The sequence below is a fragment of the Anomalospiza imberbis genome, chromosome 10 (assembly GCF_031753505.1).
Source record: "Anomalospiza imberbis isolate Cuckoo-Finch-1a 21T00152 chromosome 10, ASM3175350v1, whole genome shotgun sequence".
NCBI lineage: Eukaryota > Metazoa > Chordata > Aves > Passeriformes > Viduidae > Anomalospiza > Anomalospiza imberbis.
In genome coordinates, this window is record NC_089690.1 from 15816632 (window position 1) to 15842695 (window position 26064).

Genomic DNA, 26064 nt, shown 5'->3' on the forward strand with positions numbered 1-26064 from the left:
GTAGAAAATTTCCAAAATTTATTTACCACAAAAGAATTCGTAAAGCACAGCCTCCAAATTTAGAGTCCTTAACAGTATGCTAAACCACTAATTGAGGAATTTTCTCTTTTCTTCCACTGTTAATGGAAGAAAATACCCAGTAATGAGAGGAGGTTTCCAAAAGTTTTCCTACCAATTTCTCAGCAATCTGAAGGGCCTCCACGTGCAAACTGTGGAAGCCTCAAGACAGAGCATATTAGCTGTGTTGCTATGGAAAAAACCCAGGAAAAAACAGGAAAAAACCCAAACCTATTTCTATTTCCTTCAATAAACACTTTACTGAATCTAACTTTTTCCAAATAACTTATTCAATAAGCAGATTCACGCACTAAGGGTTTTCCAATACTTCATGTAAAAATAAACCCTAAAAATATTAGGTCTTCTTTCTGGCTCACTTTGATGTTGTTTCTGAAGTGAAGTACATTTCTGAGGTCTGTAGTAGAGCCTTTTCTTAAGATGTATGTCTGACTGGTCAGCCAGGGGCAGGACTTTGCATTGTTGGTCTGAATCTATCCACTAAGATCCATCCAATGAGAAGAATATTCTTACATAAGCTAGTTTTTCCACAACAAAAGATGTACATGAAATACTTTCTCCATTCTGAAAAGCAAGGATTAGAACTTCACATTCTTGCATGAAATTGTCCAACAACTTGGAAACCAACCCACTTTGCCATGGAAATGATCACAGGGCAGATATCTGTGCCATTTAAGTAAGAAATATGAGATCAAGATTTACAGGTAAAGTAAAACCATACTAAATCAAACCAAAACAAAACAAAAAAAAAAAAAAAAAAAAAAAAACCCAAAACAACAACAATAAAAAATCCTCACCAATTAATCACTAGAGGTTCATATCAGAGACAAGTATTAGCTAAATGTGTACGTAGTTCCTGCCTCAGTAGTAAATACAGATCAGGTACATACTCCAATGCACAACAGGATCACAGAATAATTTCCATGCCACATACATTTTCAGACAAATCTATTTGATTTAATCCAGGGAACTGAAGAATCTGCTTTAAAACTACTTTGATAAAGACTGCCAAAACCAGTAGTCTTTTTCAACCACAACCACATGCAAAAAAGCTAAATAAATACATTAAGACTTTGTAATCCCTTTCACCTACATAATATGCACTGTCACTTTGCAATGAATAGATAAAAAGGATTAAAACTGCATCTGTTTTCCCCATAGATTAAGAAGATTGCTGAAAGGCAAAGTAGAAGCTGGCTTTGCTACATGTCAGCTCTCATATAAAACATCCTGTAGCAACAGGACAACTGTGATGAAAGCTGAATGCCAACCTTCCAGCTGAAAACAAATCTTGCTGGGAAATTAGCTGTAGGGGACACCACAGTTACCATGATTGTCTTTGTTTATTGCATGCCACGCTATTAATTTTTTGTACAATCATAACACTTCCAAAGCAGAATTTAAAAGTATGTGTTTGTTTACTTGCAAAGAAAAAAATACACATATTAAAATCTTTTTTTTGTGTAGATGTTTGATAGCTTGGAAGAAAGCATCCAACAGAACTTGGTATTTAAAGAAGAGCCTTTCAAACCATGATGACATCTTGCATGTATTATTTATCTTAGTATGTACAGGGCAAGGTCAGCACAGACAGCAACACATAATGTTTCCAAATACCAGCCCATGTACCAGCCCAAAATTACCTTAAATATCTACCAGAAACACATATCTCCTTCACCCCTCCAGCAGAATCAGACTGATATCTGCTGAGCTGCAGTCCTTCAGCATAAAATGTCACAGTTGGAGATATTTACATCCTCTTTGGCACCAAGGCTGGGAGCCTTGTGGAGGAGCTGAGGGTTTGCACCACCTCAGCATCAGCCCATGAGCTCCCTGAACATCATGAATGCTTAGTGACAGTGAGAGCTCCAGAGGAACTACTGGCTTTTTCTTTGATGGCAACAAAAAATTTACCAGGGTGATATTGCAAATACGGTAAGATCCTTGTTCTGCAAACAGTTTCTCTGATCCTTAACAGAATTTGCTGAGGAACTTCTACAGCTTAACATGGAAATACTTTTAGGTCTGTAAACCAGGCAAGAGTGACTGTGAGCTGTGCCCTGAAGAGAATGATAACAGCACTTGATTCCAGGCATTTTGTCTAGTCTACTACTATGTCATTTCACGCTTTTTGAGCTTGATGCACAATGTTTCTTTTTGTAAAACTGATTGCATTTTATTCCTCTGGAAACATTAAAAATATGTCAAAAGCTGCAGCACAACTTACTGAGAAAAAAAATATAGTAAAATGGTCTAGTATTTTTTATACATAAATGACAGGTAACTTCGGATTTAACCATGCACTTGTTAAATAAATAAAAAATTGTAATTTATCATATATTCTAATTTATGATATATTCTTGAGCTTTTAATTTTGCTCTCAATTTTGTCATTGATAGCTTTAAGAACATGCAGCTAATCTGGCTTTTTCCATTGTCAACTTAGGCAACAGAAGAAATTTGGGAGTTTTAAATTAAATGGTTATTTTCTCTTTTTTAATAAGAGGGAAATCTTCCAGATTCAGCTCTGACCATACACCATTTCATGTTAAATAAAGCCAAGAAAAGCCTATAAACTTAAATTACCACCAGGATTCACCAGTTTTTCTTCTCTGAACAATATTTACAGCTTGGTTTCACCTAAATTTGTGGGGACTAGGAGAGTGGTTGGGTTGGGTTTTTTTGGCATCTTTTGCAGAAGTCAAAGTACCAGGCTGAGGAAGGTGGGTGGAGGCTGTAATATAGTCCTTCCATAGATGCCTCTGTATGACAGCCAAAAGCCACAGGGCTGTCTTCTGGTTTCCATTATGGTCTCCACTCCTGCCTTTCACTTGTAAAGCTGACAGCACAAAAGGGACCACTCCATGCTGGACTTCTCATAAGTATTTGGGATACTAAAGAAGCATTTCTCTGAGAGTGCTGTGCCATCACAGAGACCAAGGCTCTCTTTGAGTTCCATCTGACACAGTGCCCTTTGGGAAGCCAGGAGCTTTCAAAGCTACATAAGCCCTCTTCCAAGTGCAACCCACCACACACGTAGAGGTTTTAGACAAAAAGCAAACAGCCCTGCCTCTTTCAGCCAACACATCAATTTAGGGGATGCAGCTTCCATTACTGTTGTCAGGAAGCATCAAAAGGAATGAAGGCACCAGAACAGATCAAACATCCAGCTATGTCTTGCTGAGAGTTATATATACACTTCAGAGAGGGGTACGGCTGGTCAGAAGAGCAACAGAAGGCAACACAGGGTGGGTCAGGACACAAGCAAGGCTTTTTAGCAGGTGGTCTAAAGACTTCAACGAGCACCTGAGCCTGAGTACATCTCTGGCAGCCCTCAGAAAGAATCAGTTCCTCCTAACCCTGTCAAAATAGGAAAATAATAAACCTGAGTAAATTAATTGAAACTATTAGTAGTGTTTTAATTTTTTTTATTTTGAGCCTGTATGAGGTATAAGCCAGGAGCTACAGCTTCTACCTCTCACACTGTTCTTGCTTCCCTCCCCACACTACTTTTGAAAGCACAGCACAGATGCTTTCCCAGCAGTGTGTTGTTCTGCTGCCAATTCCTTTGTCTTGCTTGCACTGTCACCAACTGTACTCTTCTGGGGGTAGCTTTTTCAATTTCTAACAAGATGTATTTCACAAATCACAAATTAAAGCACCGCAACAGGTCTCCTGACATGAACAGAAAAATTGTGCTTGCTGGAGCACAAGCACAAAGGAGGAAGAGATTCATTGCCACCAGACATATACAACTAGAAACAGAAAAACTGCTAAAAATTCATTTTAAAACCCAGTTATGTGGTAGTTCTAAAAGAAATGTCAAAGAGATGGCCTTAATATAGAAGTGAAGACAGTACAATGGCTATAACACACATGCTACTTCATGTCTCTCAAAACCAGAGGAATTGCTAAGCTGGGTTTGGGATGCCTAATTAATTTGAGTCACATTGCTCTCAAAATATTTTGCCACATTTTATAAAAACATGGTGAAATATTTAAAGCATGTCAGATTCCTCTAAATGGGAACTACTCTTTCCTGAGTGCTTAAGCTACTTCTATAAATGGTAAGTTTAATATCTTTAATATTAACAGCAAATTGATCTCTAGCTAAAATATTTTAAAGCTACTCAGTTTATTGAATGTAAATCTAAATGAGCTACTTTGTTCACATCAATTCAAGGAAAAGAATCATTTTACATATGTTTTGGGATCTGTGTTAACTCTCCAAAGCATATTGTGAAAGTTATCCCAGATTCCTTATTAGCAAATTTAAATAAAGCAGCATTACTTTTTCTGTGAAGATCCTTTTCCATCTGCATGTTCTTTGATGCTACTTTCTATATTATAGGTTTCTCATTCATACAGGTTCTCATTCATACATTCTCATTACAGATGCAGTATAACATTTCAAGACCAAAGCTGAAAGAAAACACAAACACACACATTCAATTCATTAAAATTCCTTTTAGGTCATAATATAATTAAAAATAAGAGAATAAGAGAGAAGACAAACATTGCTAGCTCTGCAATAATGTTATTAGGTTAAGGACATGACCATTAACAATCCATTGTCTGTGATTTTATTTCTACAGTAGTTTATTGTTAGAGAAGTAATGACAGAGCTTGGTTCATATGATTGCACACAGGTATGCAGAGCTACAGATGAACATTTGTTTACTGCCTGAGATAAGTCACCCTCAGTAAGTACACTCAGGGTTCTGAGAGCTGTTTGGAGCTCAGCCACAAACCAAAACCAACAAGCACTCTGCCCACACTAATTTCTTTAGGCCCCCTACAATTACCAGAGTCAATAATTGGCTCTTTATGGCACTAAATAAAGTTATTCCTTATGGCACTAAATCTCCTTGAATAAAATTTTGTGCAGATGACATCTGTTCCTTTTACATTCATCAGTATAGATAATTTTGCTCTCAATACATCTCAATGCTAAGAACTTTAGACATATTCTATGCACTTCCTAGTGCAATGTCCTGGATATCATTGGTTGTGCTAAAGCACAGATATATTTCTAGAACTCTTATTTGGCTTAAATCATGAGACACAGCCATTCTTAAAGCTGGAATACTTAAACCTCTCTCATGTCCCCCTAATCTTTGGAAGCACAATTTTTCTGAGAGCTCCTGATGCTCTGACAGTCCCCATTTGAGTGTGAGCAGAGGCAAAGGTCTTGCTCCTGGGTGTGACCATGGGATAGATGGTTCTGTTCCATTGCTGATAGTCTACTGACAGCTGAGATATGAGATTTCACCTCATTTTTACTCCTTAGTGTCTTGCATGCAACACACTGGCACTATTGATTTAATACAGGCAGTTGGGGTTTATAGGTGACATTTCATCAGCTATATTATTAGGTAGCTTCATCTTTATTATAAACACAGATAAAGTTATCCAGTCGTTAGAAATTGAACAGCACTATCTCTCCACCTCTTTTCTAATTTGCTTTTCTACTTTATTTTTACATGTGCATGTGACAATGCATATTTTAATTATTTTAAAATTTAAGTATCCAGAAGGAAGAGGTCTGCTACATATCTGAGTTAAATACAACCCTCTTCTTGCTAGACTCTTTCTTCCTTTAATATAATTTCAGACAAATACACTGACAGTATGTTTAATCTAACACAGAGGTACCACACAAAGCTGACACAGTGTAAATTTCTGGGGTTGTTGGGTTTTGGGTTTTTTTTCAGTTTTTGGTTTTTTTCATTTGTTTGGTTTTGGGGTTTTTTTTTTCTTTTTTTAGGAAACTTTCGCTTGCATTCTCCTTATCTGATGTGTACACCATCTCCAACAGAGAGTTTTGCTGATGACAGTGCAAAAGACACCAGAGGTACTACATAAATTTATGTCACACTTAACTGAATGGTAGGAGTGAAGAGTGTTCCCTAAAATTAGACTGACTGTTTCCATGGAAACAAGAGAGCACAAGCAGAATTGTAATAACTTGACTTTATAAAGTCAAAAGAAAGGGCATCTTTATATATTTTGTTGACAAAAGGACAGAAGCCAGTAGTTTATTATTTATGGGATTTCACCTTTAGGCATATTTCTGATCCTTGTTTTGTTCGGAAGAAATGAGTTGTTGCTTTTGAGGTCAGGGAGGCTCACATTGGTATAAAAGGTATAGTGTACCCCTGTTAATGAATTATATGCTCTCCCAAATAACACAGATGAGAGCTTGAACATAGAAACACAGTTTGAAGACATTAAAACTAATGTACAAATGTAATTTAACATTCATCTTCAGAAAAACAAAAAAAAAAATATCAGAAAAGAGAGAAGGATACCTGTTTCCAAATCTGTTTCCAAATTGCTAGCAATGGAAATCAACCTCAACCCAGACATTGTCCCAGTGATACAGTATCTTTTCTCTGTTAAAGAGGAAAACAAAAGGAAAATAAATATACCCCCCCAACATAAATACATCCCTGGGCAGGGAAGGGACTGGAAATTATTAAGGAAAATGTTTAGGGATGATTTACTAAACTACAATAGTTAATTTTGTGAAATCACTCCAGTCCTCTGCCCCAATTAGATGAATGCTCCCCACTGAGATCCTCCTGGAACCACCACCCCAGGGTTTGACACGCTGCTCCAGAAACAGAGACAATTGCTAATTGTGAAGGATTCCCTCTCTTCCTACTGGACAGGCCCTCTGTACAGCCAAGGATTAGTCCTTCACTGTAGCCCACTGAGGGCTTCAGATCTAGACATAGAACTTCCCATTGTCCTCTCACATTGTTTGATTGCTCACTTGGGTATCATATGCAAGTTTTAATAGTTATTTTAGCAGTTCTAATAAGTACTTTGAAAAGAAAAATGTCAAATGTCACAGCCTGCACAAACAAAAAAAGCAGCTCCCTGACTGTGATTGCTACTTGACAATTATCCAAGTTTTAATCCCTTCTCTGTGTAATGGTGAGCATTCTATCATTCTCATTTCATGGGCAAAATTCTGTCCATCAGCAGCTCCCATTTTCTGCAAAAATGGTTACATCAACACTATCACCTGCATCAGTTAAACTTGTAACCCAGAAAGAAGAGACAGATCCTTTCAAAAGTAATGATCTTCCGGTTGTTTAGCAATACATTTATTTCTTCTTTTACTGTAACTTTCTTTTAATACTTCATTATTGAATCCTATAACAACTACTCAAAAACTATACAAGGAATCAATGACTGATTGTTCCTCTCTACCTTCAGCCATCACAAAAACAGTTTTAGCTTCCTTCACTTTTAGGCAATTCTTCCAGTGTTCTGAAATGAGCTAAACAGATCAATATTCAATAGCCTGCACAGCTCCTCAGGCAGTCCTCTTAAAACTTAGTGATGTGAGTTTGTTAATGAACTCTAGCTCATTGTATGATGTGAATTCTGGTAGTTTTAGTATCTATGCTGAAGACATATCACCTCTTTTTAGCCCCAGATAAGGAAGGGGGGGAAAAAATCAATGCACCTTTCTTTAGAACAGGCTGAAAGGAGAGGCAGTCTGGGACAACGGGACTTTCCTACTTCAGGTAATGTGCTGTACCTTGTCAAAGGGGCCAGGGAATACCTCCTGAGAGGATTCATCTCCTTTAGCTCTAGGACTGGACACCAGCATGGAAAGAGACTGATGAAAAGCAGCAGCATCAAGAACTTCTCACAGATTTGCTTTCAATCCCACTGTATTTGGATTTGCCACCAAAGAAGTGAAAGACACCTCTGGCTGGGCAGCTATTCAATTTTACTTCAGAATTCCAGAGGAGCTCCAGACTGAAGACATTAGCTTTACTCGCATAAAGCAAAGTGCCATGAACTTGACTATGGTATTGGAAGGATATAACAAAAGACAAAGCATAAAAAGAATAAAGCATAATCCCCCCCCCACAAAATCTATTAATTCCTCATTTTTCCATTAGGATGACTATAAAACTTGTTCATAATTTCTTAGCCACTTAAATCTACATAATGGCAAAATATTTTCTGCACATTTTTATTTTATCATGATTCAATTTATGTAGTCAATTTTCTGTAGAAGGTACACATAACACAACACAAGTCTGGCTGCCCTTTGGGGAGTGCAGCTATCTTCTTCTAGTTTTATAAGTCCAACCTATTACACACCAGAGTATATCTGTTCATGAAGAAGTCAAGAAAGCTGAGCAACAACTTGATTTCTATTGAATCTCAAATGCACTTCAGCTCAAATTACTTAAGAATACTCTTATTATTGCTTTGAAAATTGTCACAATGGCAAGTACTTCATTAATGAAGAAGAATTTAGCTTAAAAAAAGCAAAGAGTGAGAGACCAACCAAATAAACAGGATAACATATCTTATAATCATAATTACAGCATATTGCACTTCACATCTTCAGAGAACTTTACCAACATAAATTTTCACAGAAGTCCTGCCTGATATTAATGCATCATAAAGATAATTTATAGAATTCAGAAGCAGAGGAATTCAGGCATTTTTGAAGATCATACAAAAGAGCAGCAGAGCCAGGATCAGGACATACATATTCTTGCAGACTTGCCAAATCAATTTAATAGAAGTGGCTCTCAGTTCTTGTTCTCAGAGGCCTGGCACTACAAGCCACTGTTATTTGCTTCTATCCTGGACTATGCTCTGGATCTGGGCTCTTCTGCCTTTCATGTCCAAGAGGTTTTAGTAGCATTTAGTGATCTGCCAAACACATACAGTCTGGAGCCAGTGATACAATAAATAGATCCTGTATTTTAAGGGGCAGTATATATGGAAGAGTAGAAGTAGTCATAGGTCACAAGCAGTGATAAAGTAGAGTGAGGCAAGAGTGGAGCGACTGATACAAGGCAAGTTGACAAGAACACTCCCAGGGAACCTTGGCTAATTCCAACTTTATTTTTTTAGAACACTCAAAGTTACTGTCTGAATTTTGAAGATGAATACCTAAATAGAGATAACAGAAATATTTAGGAGCAGAATTCTATTTAAAAAATTATTTTGGTTACTAACAAGACATCAAATATTTCTCTTTTTTTGGGTGTACACACAGGGCATGCCAACAGACACGCATAAGTGTTACTCCCACCATACAACACAAGTCTTGTGTCTTCCTCTGAGACAAGCACAAACCACTTCTTTTCCCTGTCTTCCCACTGCATTTCATTGCTTGTGCCATTTACACCTAGATCAAAAAACTTGTTCCAACAATGCATTTTCATGTTACATGGAACAGATTTCTAGGCCACATTTAGAATTATGATGGTTTTATAAGAAAGAGAACATGAGATGAAAAGGAGAAACTTTCACAACAGCCACTACATCACAGTAGCTAGGTTTAGTATTTTTCAAGGCATAAATATTCAATGCTCCATTACATTAAAAATGGCCTAATCAATCCAATGGACTTTCTCACAGAAGACTTCTCCAAATTTATAATGCTTTAATATTGAGTGCTGACAGTAAGCACAGCATGGGGAAGGACAGAATTAGAGAATGAATAAGGGGAGCTGTACTGGTAAACAGAAGAAACAACTCAAAATGAAATATTTTTAGTTATAAAAAGCAGTCTTAGGGATGCAAGAAAACTACTGGGATTCCTATGTGTATGAGCTTGTGGTGCTTTATATACCTTGGTGCTTGAAATGCCTTTCATATAATTTACATTGTTCCCACACAAGTCAGTAGGCTTCATGCAGAAAAGTCAAATACATGGAATCCCAGGCAGATAGGTTGGTATAAACCTGTCAAAGTAAACTGAAATATTGCAGCTATTTAGGATGGCCATAGAACTTGTTTCAACTTGATTAAGTTAAATTTTGTTGATTGTTTTAGTTCAGTTTGTGGAGGGTTTTTTTTGGGTTGGTTTAATTTATTGTGGGTGGTTTTGGTTTGGTTTTGGTTTTTTTAGTAAGATTCTTAGTCTGCTTAATGATTTATTTATTCTTAACTGAAGGGGAAAAATTACTTCAAAAATTTATCCAAAAGCATATTGACAGCTGGTGGGACTGATACAAGTATTTGTACAGTATTTTCCCTATATGGTTCCATCTCCTGTAACATCTGCATTTTAAGTGTATGTCATTAAACTTAGCAGTTTTATATAAATACAACCTATACATTTAATTCCTTTATGTACTTTCACACAGAAGATCCAAATATACCAATAAACTAACATCTGTTGAATGAGCACTGCTAAGGCATAGTTTTTGTTAGAGTTGGGCTTTTTTTTTTTTTTTTTTACTTTCCCACTGTAACTGCCTGGGTATTTTATGGGTTTTCAATGCTGTCTTCATTGGCAAGGATAATATTCTATGACAGATCAGGAAAGGAACCAAAAAGAAAAAAAATTGTGAAACTGAACCTGTGAAAAGAGAGAATTTTGCAGAGTAAGACTGAGAATACTGAAATGCAAAGCAGATGCCCATTCATTCCACTACAACTTGTAAGAGTAAGGAAAATAGTTTTAGAAGTGATTAACTGAGGTGGTCTTCAGAAAAAGCCACAGGTGAAGATGCAAGATTTGACTTCATTTTCCAGATCTTTCACAATTCACAAAAGATCTGGCCTTGAACATAGTTTACTTGTATGGATATTAAATGTAACATCACAGTGAAATCACAATACTGCATTTCTATGCCTTCTTCTCATATCTTCTCTCCATGACTTTTCAAACACAGAGCCCCATGGGAGGTTAAAGACTCCTCCATGACCATCCTGTACACTGCTACAAGACTAATAATATCCCAAAACATTTTTTAAGCTTAAACCACACAAGCAGCGTAAGAAATATGACTTAAACAAATATACATACCTTTTAACACCATATTTAAAAAATCCCAAAGAACAGAAAGTTTTCATATCAGTTAGTTAACAGAATATTTCATAGATAAAAATACATTACAGAGGAAGAATAAAATGAGAGTGTGACACTATATAAACACAACTAAAAGATGGGGATTGCAATTATCTGTAACAAATCATTAATAGGCTTTGAATTCAGAGTTAGACCATGAAATCTCAGATGCCCTAGTTTTTTCCTTGTTAGCCTGCTGGCACAGACTCTAACATCAAGAACTGTACAGTACTGAGCTTCCAGCCATCCTTCCCAATTCAGGGCACCAGGAGAGCAGGATCAAGCAGCTGGAATTAGAAATGATGCAGGGATGCTCTTTTACAAGTGTAGATGTGAACTTGCCATTCCATTTTGTGGTCTGTAGTGAGGCATTGTAACTGAATGTGACAGAAAACTGCAGGAGGGCAGTTCTGCTTCACAGAATTGTAAGGGAAGTGAGTAATGCTGATGCTTTACAACAGTAGGCATGTTTTCCCACAAATAAGCTCTATCCACAAATACACGTATGCAGCTAGAAGTCAAAGGTACTAAAGCTTCATTTCAGGGAGAGGGAAAGGCAGAAGAAAACACAGTTACAACAGAAATACTATCTTACAACCAGCACTAACCTTGCCATTGATACAACCAATTACAGCAGGTTTCTCCTAACAGCTCAGGTGGGCTACATCTTGCAGAGTATCAGCCCTTCTGCCTACAGATTCTGACAATGTAATAAGATGAAAGGATGAGTGAGAGTCCCAAATTAGTAGGAAAGTTTCTCCTGCAGCTGTCCTTACTAAAATTTCCTGCAAAACCAGACCTCTACTTAGCATACTTTTGGCATTTGTTTTTCCTTTTCACCAAAACAAAAGGCTCCTCCACAGCACTCAAACGTTAGCACTCAGATGCGGTACAGAAAATGCTCTTGAATTCCAAGTACCAGGAAAAAATCTATAATTATAGAGCAATATAAAGACTATTCAGGAATGGGGAAGAGGGATGAATGGGTAAAAGTTACATGCTAGAATTTAAAAGATCCTTTTGATAGAAGCTTTGCCAAAATAGACCCAAATAGACTTTGCCAAATAGACTGAAAGATTTGTTTCTATGAACTAATACTTACTTGGGGGAAAGAGTGAAAAATCCACAGAGCCATACCTGACCTGCAGAAACCCTTTAACACCATCTGAGTACAGTGAAGAAGAAGGAACAAATAAGCCAGGAAAATTGCTATCTCCACCTTTCTTATGTGCAAGAGAAACGGAATCATTTACCAGCTCCTTGTGCTGTTGTTTACAGCTCAGGTGATGCAACATAAAATTAATTATGCCAGCACCACAGATTCATTCCCAGTGTTAATTTGCTGTGTACATTTTCCTTCACACTTCAGAAGATGCCCAGGAAAAACTGAAAAAAGGATTGGTAAGAAAAATCCTACAACCTTGCTGCAGATAAGAATGCAGAGCAATCAGCTTCTTCCAAACTTCTTCCCTCCATTTCTTACTATCTGTTCTCCTACTGTGAGCCACAGCCACAGTCATGATCTCTGCAAGAGAGATCATGACTGCTTTACCTTGACTGAGTTGAGCCAGGTTTGAGGGCACTTTTAAATGGCCAAGTGCCCTCAAACCTGACTCAACTTTGTCAAGGTAAAGCAGTCATGATCTCAAATGCAGAAGCCCCCAGGCTCTCATTCCTCTGTGCTGTACTTTACCCCAAAACACCTTTGTGGTCCGGGCCTGCTCGCAGCACTGCCGTGATGTGCAGAACAACTTGCAGAAAAACCACGGGCTCTTCAGCTTGTCCCAAGGGGCCTGACCACAGTGTCTGCCATTGAATTAATCCCATCTCCTGGCATAAGTCCCAATGAACTTGGAAGAAACAGAGGAAGACTAAAGATATCAGCATGGTATTTCTGCACGTTCAGGTTTAAAGCCACACCTCAGCTAAACTGTTGGAAGTGAAAAGGAGATCTAAATGTTTTCTTCAGCTAAAACAGAGGTCCCCACTGCTTTACAAGCTTTAATCAACAAACAGATAAGCATATTCCAAATCCTCTAGAACATTAAGGTGCTGAAAATATGCATTTTGCTATTTATCATTTTTAATGCAAGAACAGAAGCTTTTAAGTCTACTCATCCCAGAGCTGGAATTGCTTCATTTCCACTACTCATCCGAGAGCTGGAATTGCTTCATTTCCTCTTTTGCTAAATTATTGTAGAGCAGTTTGTGATATTGACTTTTTTTTCCCCTCAGCCATATCACAAAGCCTGTGTATCACTGTTGAACAATGGGACTCAAATACTTTAAAGCAAATAAGACAATGCTGGCAGAGAACAGTCAGACTTTCTTCATTGGCATCCTTGAGTTTGCCAGGCACCTGGCCCACAAGGGGCTGGGGCAGTACCCACCAGAAGGAACAGGGCCCTCTAAGTTTCAAAGATTTGTTTACATGGGATTTTATAGACAATATGTATTTCACAGATATTGGAGGTACAATCTAAAATTAAAATCCTATATTAATAGTAGCCTAGCCATACCTCTCATTTTGGTCAGTGTTGCCATACATTTTGATCAATGGCTTAATGTGCCTCTTCATTCACAAACTGAATGAATCAAGAGAGGTACTGGGAAGAAAGACACCAAAATTTGGCAGAGGCTCCATTCAAAGCTTTCCCTCCCATGGTGGATCTGTCTTTAGTATTGGAGAACTCCCTCTGCAGAAGAATTACCAAAGAAAAAAGTCAGATGACAGAAAAGACAACCTGTCATTTACAATCCATTTTCACTTTTTTCTGCTCATACATTCCTTCATGCATCTCCTAACATAAAAATCTCTGGTTTAGCTCTGCCTTCACTTCCTATACATGTCAGATAGCCTCTTGCCTCATGGAGACCTGTGGGGAGTTACTTATGGCCCTATAAAAATAAGAGTTTAGTCATGTTTCTTAATATATGCATTTAGAAACATGTTCACTGTTATTCAATTTTTATTTTGTAGCCAATCTGCATTGTTATAAGATATATTTTGGTTTTGGAACCTTTTAAAATAATTTCAATTATTTAATGTAAATTGGGCAAGTTTCTTGCTAATATTTATTTATAAACCAACACTTAATTCTTTATCACAAACATTTTTAACAACAAAATCTGCAGAATAATTCCCATGAACTCCCTTATCAAAATGGCAAAGAAAACAGTAGTTAAGCAATAAGCCATGCACAAAAAAGCTCTGTATCTTATTTTCCAATGATTCATGATTAGCCACAGATAAAGAATAAGCTCAGCTTGTTCAAAAACATAAAAAATAACCTGCAACTTCAGCTTCCATTAAAAGCATAAGGAAAAAGGATTCAAAATTTTCCAAATGGAAAGCTAAAAAATCACCAGAAGAGAAAAAAAAAAGTATATAGTTTCAAGCTTTTGAAAGGACGAAACTGAGAAGCAATTTTCTAGAACTCTCAGCTTGCAGAGGCTTCAATTACTTGGATGTGGAATTTGTTTTAATTTGCCCTGTTTGAGGACTTGTTGCTAGTCCTACTGCAGTCTCTACCAGCACTATTAATGAGGTCACTGCATAAGGGTTCAGAGCTGAACTGCACTCACAGCCAGAAAATGTCTATTGCAGAAGCACATTTAATTATATTATCAAGTTTATGTTTATTGCCTCTTGATGAATTTCATATCACATTCTCTCCATTTACAACTGAAGTATTCTTCTCACAGCCACCTACAGAAGTAAAAGACTAGGCTTCAAGAATAAGTCTACTCTTCAAAATATAATCATCCAAATGAAAGACATGTGAACAAAAAACAAACAAACAAACAAACAAAAAGAAAATAAAAATAAACCTGCAGACAGTCATGTGTATCAAAGCAACACACAGGCACACCTGCCCTGCCAGGGCACCTGCTGCATATGAGCAGTGTGGGCTCAGAAGGACTCCTAACAAGAAATGCAGTGTTTTCTGCACATCAAATAAACCGTGCTCACACAGACTCAACCAGCAGCACCCAGGGGACTAAGGAGTCCAACAGCAGGCAGTGCACAAAAGCAGTTCCCTTTTCAGGATAATAAAACTTTTAATGCAATTTCAGTGCATTTCACATTCAAAGCACAATTTCTCAACTACCCTATTTAATTTTGTTTAAAAGCTGAACTGTCTGCAAACAGCACACTGTGCTGCACAGAAGCTGGTCTTCCCCAGAGTGAAATCTCAGCAGTCCCTTCCAGTCCAGTCTGTGAGCAAAGTATGTTCTGTGGAAATAGGTTGCTAGAGGAAAATCAAATTATTAATAGATCAATTACTATATTAATATTTAGATACATGAATAGATAATTAAATTGATCTTATATATTCTTTCCTCCTTTGCTTGCAATGTAACACATGTACTCAAGAACTCTGAAAAACTCTGATGCTTTAAGACAATGTAGGAAACTTCTCTATCATGCGTTACTCTCTTTGAGGAGATCTTAGAGATTTAAATACAAATACTTAAATCTCTTTTCAGTTGTTAGTGTTTTTCAACACTTCATTTCTTAACACTTTAGGCTGTAATGAGTGTTTCTAATGTTTTACCTCTTATTTTACTTTGGAGTGAAACAATTTCCAGCATGTTTTTTGTGTATGATAGCAATAAACATAATAAACTGTATTTTTCACTAATAGAGAAAGTTTACATGATTTCTGTGCTGCCTTCATCTCAGGTAATTTCTCTGAAAAGCTGAACAACAAATTTTCTCTAACATTTTAAAGTAATTGAGAGGAAGATCCAGTTGGTCATTCACAGGCAGGAGGTGAGGCTTCCTGCCCTCCTCTGGCTGCACACAGATGTCCCCACACATGTTGTGAGAGGATGTGAGCCCCAAGGCAGCCCATGTGCTAACCCCACCCTGGCCACAAACGTGTAATGAAGACCCCAGGAAAGACAGGACACAGGTGGTTGCAAAACAAAGTCCATAGAGAGAGGTCAGGTTAGGACACAAATACAGGTTCAGCACGTTGGTGTTACTTTAACAGCTTCTGCTTAACTGTCTGAGTCCTCTCTGACAGACCTGGGGCTAAAAGTCTGTCTCCCTGCTCTTTGTTCCTGCCTATTCCAGATGGGCTGGAGAGTTCTGACCGGGAGAGGGAACGAATAAAATACTAATAGCCACAGCCATTCCAGGACAATAAAGGGAGCCAGACTGCAGCCAAACATCAGTGAAAAAATGATAAAAATTGTATTTTCCTCTCCTCATGCTGGGGAAACCCAAGTAGTTCCCTTGATGCCTATATCAAACCCAAGCCAACTAAATCAAAATGTTCTGCTTTTTTAGAACAACTGTCTGCAATTAATATGCAGTGCTTAGCTTTATGTTTGCCACAGCAGCCCTCCTACCTCCATGGGAAGGAGTGAGGAATAGGAGCTGTGATTTGAAGGATGAATTTCCTACTTCCCTGTTGCCCACTTTAACTCTGTGCAGCACTACCAACATCTGGCTGCTCCCTCTTGAAGCTGTGCTTAGCAGGTGAAGCCCATCCACACACTCACTAAAGTCAAATGGAAATTAACCATATGTGTATGAAGCCAAAACATGCATATGGCAGATAGAAAAAGGCAGAAATCCTTATTTTAATCCTTGTTTTAGGACACAAACTACACAGATACATTTTTAGCACATGCTTGGGACCATTTTTCAGAAGGCACTATCTCTTTGCCCCCAGACTTCTGATGTGGATTAACCTTTCTCATGAACTCCAGTAGCACAATTAACAGTTGAAAATATTAACAAATACGATAAATGGGAAAAAATTATTTTTAAGAACTGTTGATAAACATGAGTTTTCTGTGATTTCAGATAGTTTATGTCTAGCCCCTGTGCTAAGACAGGAAAAGGCAACCAAATGTACTTTCTGGTTCCACCAGGGAGACTCTCCAATGGACTTTCACTGCAAACAGCTATTTGCACAAGTACTTCATCCAATTAGGAACAAAACCCAAAGAACCCAACAAGATTTGTCAGGCAATCAGGTATTTGCCGTCAGGCTCTGGATTGTGCACACAGACACACAGAAGCACTTCACAAGTCATCAGTCTGGTAATCAAGTACTGTTGTTATATAATAAATTTGACTAATGGGCACAGAGCACCTGCTGGTTTTGTTGCTGCTGCTATTACTAGCCAAATTTTATTAGCAAATAAAAGCTAACAGGCTGCTCTTCTTCCATTTCAGTAACTAGTGATAATGGTGACATTAGGATCCCTGTTCTGAGGATATAATTTTTAAGGTCTGTCTATACTTTCATGAGTACAATCGGGCTTGTCAAATCTACTAGTCTAAGAATCTTCATCTTCTTTCTCAGCTGAATTATTTAGGCAGCCAATATTAAGTAAAGAACACTTAACATATAAATGTTTTATATCAACTTAATTAAAAGTTCCCAGTTCTCAGTTAGTCAGTACTGGCCCAGGTAATTTGCCTAATTTTTGTCTTCAGGGGGTTCTCTTGTGAGCAATCTAACCACACTGAACTGTTAGGAATGAACAGTTTATTGAAGTGATATGTAATTTTTTTTTTACCCTAATTTTATTTTGGTGACTGACTGAACTGTGAATCTTCATCACAGGCTGCTTGAAAAAAGGCTCTTGCTGGAAAATACAAAGAGTATTTCTTCCCTGAAAGGTGATATAATAAGGTGTGGAAATAAAAGAGCCCTGCCAATGCCCCCTTTTCAATTGGAACTTCTTCCACGCTCAGCTGATGTAAGCTCTCAGTCCACATTGGGCAGCAGGGTAGCCCAGAATCACAGAAGTGTTTGGGTAGGAAGGGACTTTAAAGATCATCCAGTTTCAACCCACCTGGCATGGGCAGTGACACTTCCACTGGACCAGACTGACACACCTGGCATTGCCTGAATGCTGCCAGGGATGGGGCATCCATGATTCTCAGCAACCTGTTGAGGGCCTCACAACCCTCACAGTAAAGAATTTCTTCCTAATATCTAAAATAAACCTACCCTGTCAGTTTAAAAGGATGATCCTTCAGTGAGCAGAGAGTTGAAATTCTTAAGAAAATAGAAAACACAACAAATTGGGAAAAAAAAAAAAAAAAGAACAAAACACCCTAGCATTTAATGTGAAACTATCAAGGCCAGGAAGAGATTTTAAAGAAAATACTTGCTAAAGACATAAAGCCAGAATGCATTCTGGATAGTGCTTGAAGGGCAGGCAAAATATTCACTGAATCTGAAAGCATAGGATAAAGCTCAATGATCTCTCTGTGCTGATGTTCACAGTGCAGGAAGAGCTGTGGGGACTTTCTCACCCAGCGCATTCCTAAGAATCACCAGGTCACATCTAAGAATCCATTAAAATCTGCAGTGTCTGTAGAAGGCTTAATTATTGAAATCAAATTAATCAAGCCAAATCACCACCTGAACAACATGCCTGATAATATTCAGCCAAGAGTTTAAAAGAATTTCTTAATGAAATGTGTGTTTACTACTTGCTACTCTATAAAGCCCTATCACTGAAACTAACTTCCATGAGAGACAAATCAATGTTGGCAAGGTTGATCCAAGCAACTACAAGCCTTGACAAAAGCTTTTAACTTGGGTAGAGAGGTTGAAAGTAAAAAATAATAAATTTGCTGAGCACTTTCTAAAATATGACAGAATAGAAAGCAAATCAACTTTTCTCCTTTTTCAATAAAATTAATATTTCAAATTTATTCCGTTTCTGAAGTTCCAAAAACAAGCTAGCATTGTCCAGCCATGGAGGATCCCAGATCTTCTTAATGAAATTAATGTAGAAAAGTCTCTCAATGACCTTTAAGGAAAATAAAATGTTATTGGATAAGAAGGAACATCCCCTGGCAGACTGATAATTTGCTAAAGGATACAAGGTAAATTATATGAATAATAAATTCTCTTGTTGATTAAAAATAACTAATTTCTTGTTGAAATTAGTCATGGTAATAAAGACCATAACAAACACAGATGAATTCCAGAAAGACCGAACAATGCTGAATGAGTAATTAAAAGGCAGATTAAATTCATCACCAATAAATGAAGAAATGTCCATAGGGAAAACACAAGTGCAAAATTACATGCTTGAAATTATCTTTTCCTACTCAAAAAGTAATGTAGTATCTCTGATATTGATCAAAAATAACAGTTACTTTGATAAAAATATCATTTCAGTGTATAAGAGTCTAAATGTAAATAAGAAATTGTTAGGGAAACAACAGAGAGAAAAACAAGAAAGATCATTGTTTTTTATATAAATCCTTTGGGTGCTCACATTTTGAATCATCAGTGCAATTTTAGTAACCTCATAACACACATAGCAGAAAGGGGCAACAAAGGATGATTAGAGACAAAATGATTTTCTAAAAATAGAGACTAAATAGAAAAGGACTCTCCAGAGTGGAAACCTGACAATAAAGATGGAGTATGCTTATTTCATGCATCTCTATCAATGTGGAGAAGATGAATAGGAAGTGATTATGAACTGTTTCTCAGAACACCACAATTACACAAGTCATGCTATTTAGTGCTACTCCTAAAAGCATAGAATAGTAAATGTTTTTACATACCTCATTGATTCTTTTGCCACAGAAGACTGGGGTGATCAGGAAAACAAGCAAGTTCAAAAAGGAGCTAAACAATTTGTGGACAATAGATCCATTGATGGACACTAACACGATTCATACAGTCTTCCACTTGGGTAGTGCCCTGACTGCAGATTTCCACAGCCTATGGAAGGGGATCACCCTACACTCATCCTGCTTTTACATTTGTTCACTACTGCCATAGTTGAAAACTAAAAATGGCTAACCAGAATTTTGGTCTAACAGTAAAATTGTTCCTGGTTTTTGGGGTTTTTTTTTTTGTTTGTTTGTTTTTGTTTTCTTGAGGTACTATAACATTCTGATAAACAAAATAATGCTTTCCAAGTAAAAAGAGGAAGATAAAAGAATTGATGCTTTCCAGTGGGGGAAATGTTTCTTGCTGGCAGTGGAGCCTTACAGGCAGTGGCTTTTTATTAGGCAACACAACAGTTTAGGTCACGCACTATCCACTTTCAGGAGCAGTCTATTGGATGCCCCAACACACAAAGGAGAACTGGCAAATTTGCCCATGAGATGGGACTCACAACTTAGACTACATCAGTGAGAGCTGACACCACCCCTTTGTTTAGCTAATTGTTCAGCTCTGAAGAGCAATAGAGAATTGCAGTTATGTCATTATTACTACCAAACATGTGGCTGAAACATAATCTTCACATGCTTCCATTTGGTGGTGTGTCCTTCCCCATCAGGTCTAATTAGAATCCTGATATTTGTATGGAAATACTGGATTTTATGTGAGACAAATGTAGATAATCTGGGGTTATTCTAAAAGTCTGGTCATTGATTAGAGTCACTTATTCTAGTTGCAGTGATATGTTTTAACAAATCTAAGTAAAGGTTTGAAAATTCTATCTCAAAATCTGCGTTTGATATCCATTTTACTTCTCACTGACTCCAGAGAGAGCACTTTAAAGAAAGATACAGCCCCACATCACCTGCTTAATATGTTCATTATCCTTTAGAGTGCAATAGAAAAAAAAGAGTAGTGTCATATCTAGCAACTATGTTGCTTGATTTATGCATCCTTTCTGCTTTTGCAGAGTTTTCGGATTTACACCCTCATCATTTTACATTTGTTCCTACTAATGGTGTGCTCCCAAGCTATTTCCCATCATGTATTTACTCCTTTTATTGTTTGCAATATTGAACTATAGTGACTGAATTCCACCCCCACTACACAATTTCTCCAAGGTCCCATCTTTGTTATGACCAAATCTACCAATATATACTAGTTTTTATCTCTAGGAAGTTAGTATTTTACAAACTTAAAAAAAACTTTAAAAGTAAGGAAGACATTACGACAGTCTGCAAGTTCTTTGGAAAATAGGAAAATACCAGTTACAGCTGCATTCATACACAATGGAGAAGCACAGAAGGTTTCAATTGCTTCTTTACACTGGTAAAGAACACCAGTGTCCTTATCCCCCCACAACCTCTAACATCTAAGATGTTGTTGGAAGCCATCAGTGACTGCCTCCTCCTCATGGAGGGATACAGACATGGAAGAGATGCCACACTGACACTGCACCAGCCCAGGGCCCTCTCATGCCCAGGAAATTCCCCACCATCACTACTCCAGGACAGCATAAACAGCCTACACCCAGGAGAGCCTCCAGAATTCTTTCAAAATTACTTATTCCTTTTAGATACATGATTCTTACAAGATGGCATCCAAGGTTATTGTGTCTAAGCAGTACCCCCTAGGAGAGACACTGTCATTGGGTCAGTATCAAGAAAACTTTTTAAACAGGAAAGGAAGAAATATCATGCAACAATTCAGTATATTCCACTACTAACCAAACCATTTCCTCTCCAAACCATTTTTTCAAGCCATTCAAGGCTTGGAGAAATCAAGGCTTTGTGACTTATTCAAATTTCTGAAGTATGCCTGTGAAGACACAGGTCTCATGAACTTATCTTCTAAATCAACACACCCATCAATATCCTGGGTGCAGAACATGAAGGCATTTCATAACAGACTTTGGTCACAAACATGTGACCAAAGTTAAAGACTTGCTGCCAGATTTTACACCAAACCAACCCATTTTCTGGGCACTGCCATATCCTTTCATCTCCTATCAGACAAGTATTGAGGAAAAGCTTTGCAGTGGCAGAGCCTGCAGGACATGCACAGCTCCTCCCACCCCACTGCAAGCAGAGCAGCAGTGCCACAAGGACCTCTCAGCGTGGGCATCTGAACAACCAGGCTGGATATACAGCAAGCACAGAGGGGAGGCAGCAAAAGGCTCAGAGAAAAGTGAGTTCCCTTAAGGTTGCTTGGACTGCACAGAATCCAAGTAATGAGGGGTGGATCTTCAGACCTGTGTTAACAGTCTGTCTCTGGGATTTCCTGTTCCCATTTCCTTCATCAAAACGAAACCGTCTTTTTCACAAGTTCTTTCAATACTTCCCTCCACTGACACGTTCTGGATCTATTCCAATGTAAATCAGGAAAACTTTTACTTTAGGTGGTTGGGGGGATTTTTTCTTTTTTGATTTAGGTTTGGTTTGTTGGGGTTTTTCTTGTTTTGTTTGGGGTTTTTTTCAGTTGTTTTTATTATTACTGTTGAAGTCTGTCACACTGTGCAAGTCATCTTGAAGTGGTTTCAGAGTCACGCACAGACCAGAGAAAAGCCTGCTGAGAATAAACATATTGTAAACCAAATTACACCTGAAAAGGCAACACCCTATTTCAAATGACATATGGCTGCTGTACAGAACACAGTGTAGAACATTAAAAGGCTAGAAGCTGGGTAACTGACTGTGAATGTAACAATACAGATTGCTAGGATTGCTCTATTTATTTGGGTGGCTTTTAAAAACAAAAGTGACACAAGGTTGATACTACAGTTTTGCCTAAGTTTTATCACCAGCATAGATGAGCCATTTACAAGATATGCAAGGAGAAATATTGCACTTCAACTTCAGACAATGGCATGTTTAAAAAACAGGAACATCTTTACTGGGTCAAGCTGCTACAGTTTACAGCAAGTGCAGAATCACATAAAGTGAATATCAAAATTCTCAACAGCCGTTTTTCTTCTGAATTCAATCCAGACTAATAAATCTAGTGTGTCTCTGCTTTCTCTGTTCACTTCAGCTCTTATCTAAATGACAAGTCTTGTCCGTGTGCCATGGATAAGTATAGCATCCTGTCAAGGAAATGACAGAAGCATCCTCAATTCTGCCAGACAAATCACAGTAGATGGGACATTATTTTTTCTTTCGCTATTTGACAGTGCCATCTGTAACTTCTGCCAATTTTCATGCATTACTCAAGGCAATTGCTTTCCTTTTGTTAAGAAGAAAAGAAGATTGTGACAGAGCTAGCCATCAAAGTTAACAGAGCACCCAACTTTGTGCAAATTTAATAACACTCCTACCTGCAACATGGAAGAGAGGGAAAATGCCAACAAAATGCATTAGGGAGTCAACAGACCGACAAAGACAAATGCAAATTAAAAACAAAAGGGTTTGTGCGCAGTGTTTCATGATTCAAGGAAGCATTACAATTATACGTGACCTGCTTTGTCCTTAAGGGCTAGAATGGGCACTTGATCGGAACATTAGTACAGGAAACACCGGGCTCATGTGGCTGGAGGCACATGATCTAGCAGGGAAGCAGCTTGTTGTGCTACATACTGAACATATTCCTACCTTTTTTATAGAAAAATATCACTCCAACTTCCTTCATGTCATCTGCCCTACACTGAGTTCCTCAAGTATTGCAGGAAAAGGAAAGAATCTTCTATAGGAATCCTCTATAACACTGTCAACATATAAAAGACTGTCTTCTCTATTAATACTACACGTGCCAAATGGTGAGCTTGGTCTCATAATTATTAAACACATTTATTAGGTTTATCTTGTATGTGCAAGGTCATTATAGGAGAGTTTGAAGCATTTAAGTGTTTCAGATATAAATGGTCTTGTGCAACATTTCTACCTGAGTTCTCCTTTGATAGTGATTAATTCGAACAGCCATTTGTTGACAAGAGTCTCCCACAGCTTGGCTTAGATTCCTGCATGCTGGTGACTCTTGCAGCTTTTCTACCTTCCTCTGCTCATCTAGGGTCTTAGACCTAAATATAATATTTTGCAAGTAGAGCAGTGCAGCAGTTCTCTTTGTCTCAATGGTGGTAAGACATCACAAAAGGAACACCTAAGTTTCTAGTTGGCTCAACAAGTAGTTTTCTGCATGAATTGAAATATATTTTGCAAACTGGATGCTGTAAAAATGGTAGGTAAATGTCTAGAATCAGTATTATAACCATTAGCATATGGTTAACAACTCAGAAAGAAAGAATGGAGTTGAGGACCTAAAAGCTGTTGAGTCCTGTCTTCCAAAGACATCCACAGGGGACTGGACACTTTCTAAAAATAAACCTGCAGACCCACAGTCTAAATTTGAGTGCCTTGAGGTACAAGCATGCATGTTTCAACCACTTAGTCTTAATTATTTTCTTATTTTGCAAGCCTTTTTTTGAATAGTCAAAGTAAAAAAGTTCAAATCTTTATCATGCAAGCTATGACAGATGGGATCCCTTTGGATCTGCTGTAGAAAAATATTCTGAAGGAGTATCTGCAGTATTACTGCAGAAATTCCCAACAGAAGTCAGATGTCTTCATGAAAGAGGTGTACTTTTTTAACATATTTACAAATTAATAATCACAAGTAAATGAATAAGTTCCCAAGTGGTCTTATAGAGAATGTTAAAGTCCTTCTTGAGCTGGGAATAACAGATAAATAATGCAGAAAATATAACCTGTCCCTTTCTGTCCTAATGCCAAAGATGTAATCATTCTTTTCAGAAACATTATTGTGTCATACAGTAAAATTTGAGACTATTAAAATACCAGTGCACAGATTTGATATTAAAAACATTTCTCATGAAATTTCTTGCTGCACATTGACGAAATATGGAAGCCTTGTGGGCTTGTTCCTTTAAAATGATAGATTTGACTCTGACAGAAAGAAATTTAAAGAAATTATGTACAGACTGATTTCCAAGTAATAGCAGAAACACAAGTCATGCACACAACCAAAAAATCCACGTACTATAGCCCTTGAGGATTATATTGAACATGCTGATAAATGATGTGCAAGTGGGTGTATGAAAAAATAAATACAGGGATTACAGAAGTCACAGCAAATTCTGCACAGGCAACTCTCTAGTGCATTAATATTTTCATTTAAATCAGCTTGCATTATCTTGTCCCTTTGAAGCTGTAACAAGAACCATATAAATTATCCTGCAGTCATTAAGCACAGAGAGATACTGAAATGCACCTTTAAGTACAGTTAAACCAAGTAGAAAATGTGTAAATTAAATTAACTAAATTGGGACAAAAGTAGAAGTTTCAAAATGAAGAAGCAATTGATACTTCATGATGACTCCACAGCAGTTATGGGCTAAACATATCACTTTCCTTTTGGTGCAGTTCACTTCCCTCTGTACTGTATTCTTAAAGGCTGGAATGGAAAAACAGAGAAGTATCCTCAAACACAGGTCCTCCTCCTGGAGTCACACAAGCCATTTCAGGAACTTAAACCTGCTTCTGCAGGAGAAGATATTCTAAAGATATTCTCCTAGTCTCACCACCCAACCACTCCAAAAAAAGAGAGGTACATTATGGAATTAATCTACAAGCCTGCTTGTGAGATCCTTTCAAGAACTTCCTCCATTTGGTGGCAGAGAGCTCTTTAAGGCACTTACGGGCCTTGCTGACAAAGGACCAAATTGACCATATCTGAGCAAAAAAGTAAAAATATGGGATGTCTGACTGCCATGAAGGTTTTTACACCAAGATTCCTTCCCATCCTGCCTAGATAGCCCAAGACCATGGCTTCAGCCTGCTAGTAGAGATTTTTTTTTTCCTCAGTTCTCTGTTTCTGCTCTCTAATGGTACTTCCCTTTGAATATACAAAACTCTTTTTAGACCCATAAAACTACAGGGTTTTTTGATGCAGCTAAACTCATTTTTTTAGTGCATGCCAAAATCCAATTCTATGATAAAGCAATAATATGTCTCTTGATCTTACTGGCATGCATTGCATAAAGCTAGAGAGCTTTATATTGAGGCTATTCCTTCCTTTTTGTTAGAAATCACACATCCCCATCACTGTAGCTATTTCCTCAATCCATCAGTGTCTAACCTCTGAAGAAAAATGTTGGGTTTTTGTGGAAAAATCCTGTATTCATTATTTATTCCCACATTTTGTCCCATTGCTAGGGGTTCTGCTAAAGCAGTTTCTTGTGAAAGAGCAGGAATAATCTTCATTGTGTCTGACCTCCTTCACTTGCCTGTTGAAAATCATCCTGCATACCCAGTAAGTGCATAATCAGAACTGAATATGCAAGTATGACAAACATTGTCTGAGATGCTGCCCCAAAATAAGCAACAAACTGGTATAAAAACATTTATGTAATTATGGAATATAGTTTGTTTAATGCCTTAGGATTTTAGCTTTTATATTTTTCTTATATTTGTAATCCTGCAATTCTTCAGTGTATAACTCTAAACTCCATGTACAGTGTCAGCTGCTG

General features: G+C 37.6%; 1 long non-coding RNA gene across 1 annotated transcript in view; it reads right to left on the reverse strand.

Annotated features, from left to right (window-relative positions):
* Positions 1-15001: 15001 nt before the first annotated feature.
* LOC137480031 (uncharacterized) overlaps positions 15002-26064 on the reverse strand; it is a 40529-nt gene continuing 29466 nt past the window's right edge. The window contains exon 4 of the long non-coding RNA XR_011002671.1: positions 15002-15157. This is a non-coding gene — a long non-coding RNA (uncharacterized lncRNA). The remainder of the gene's footprint in view (positions 15158-26064) is intronic.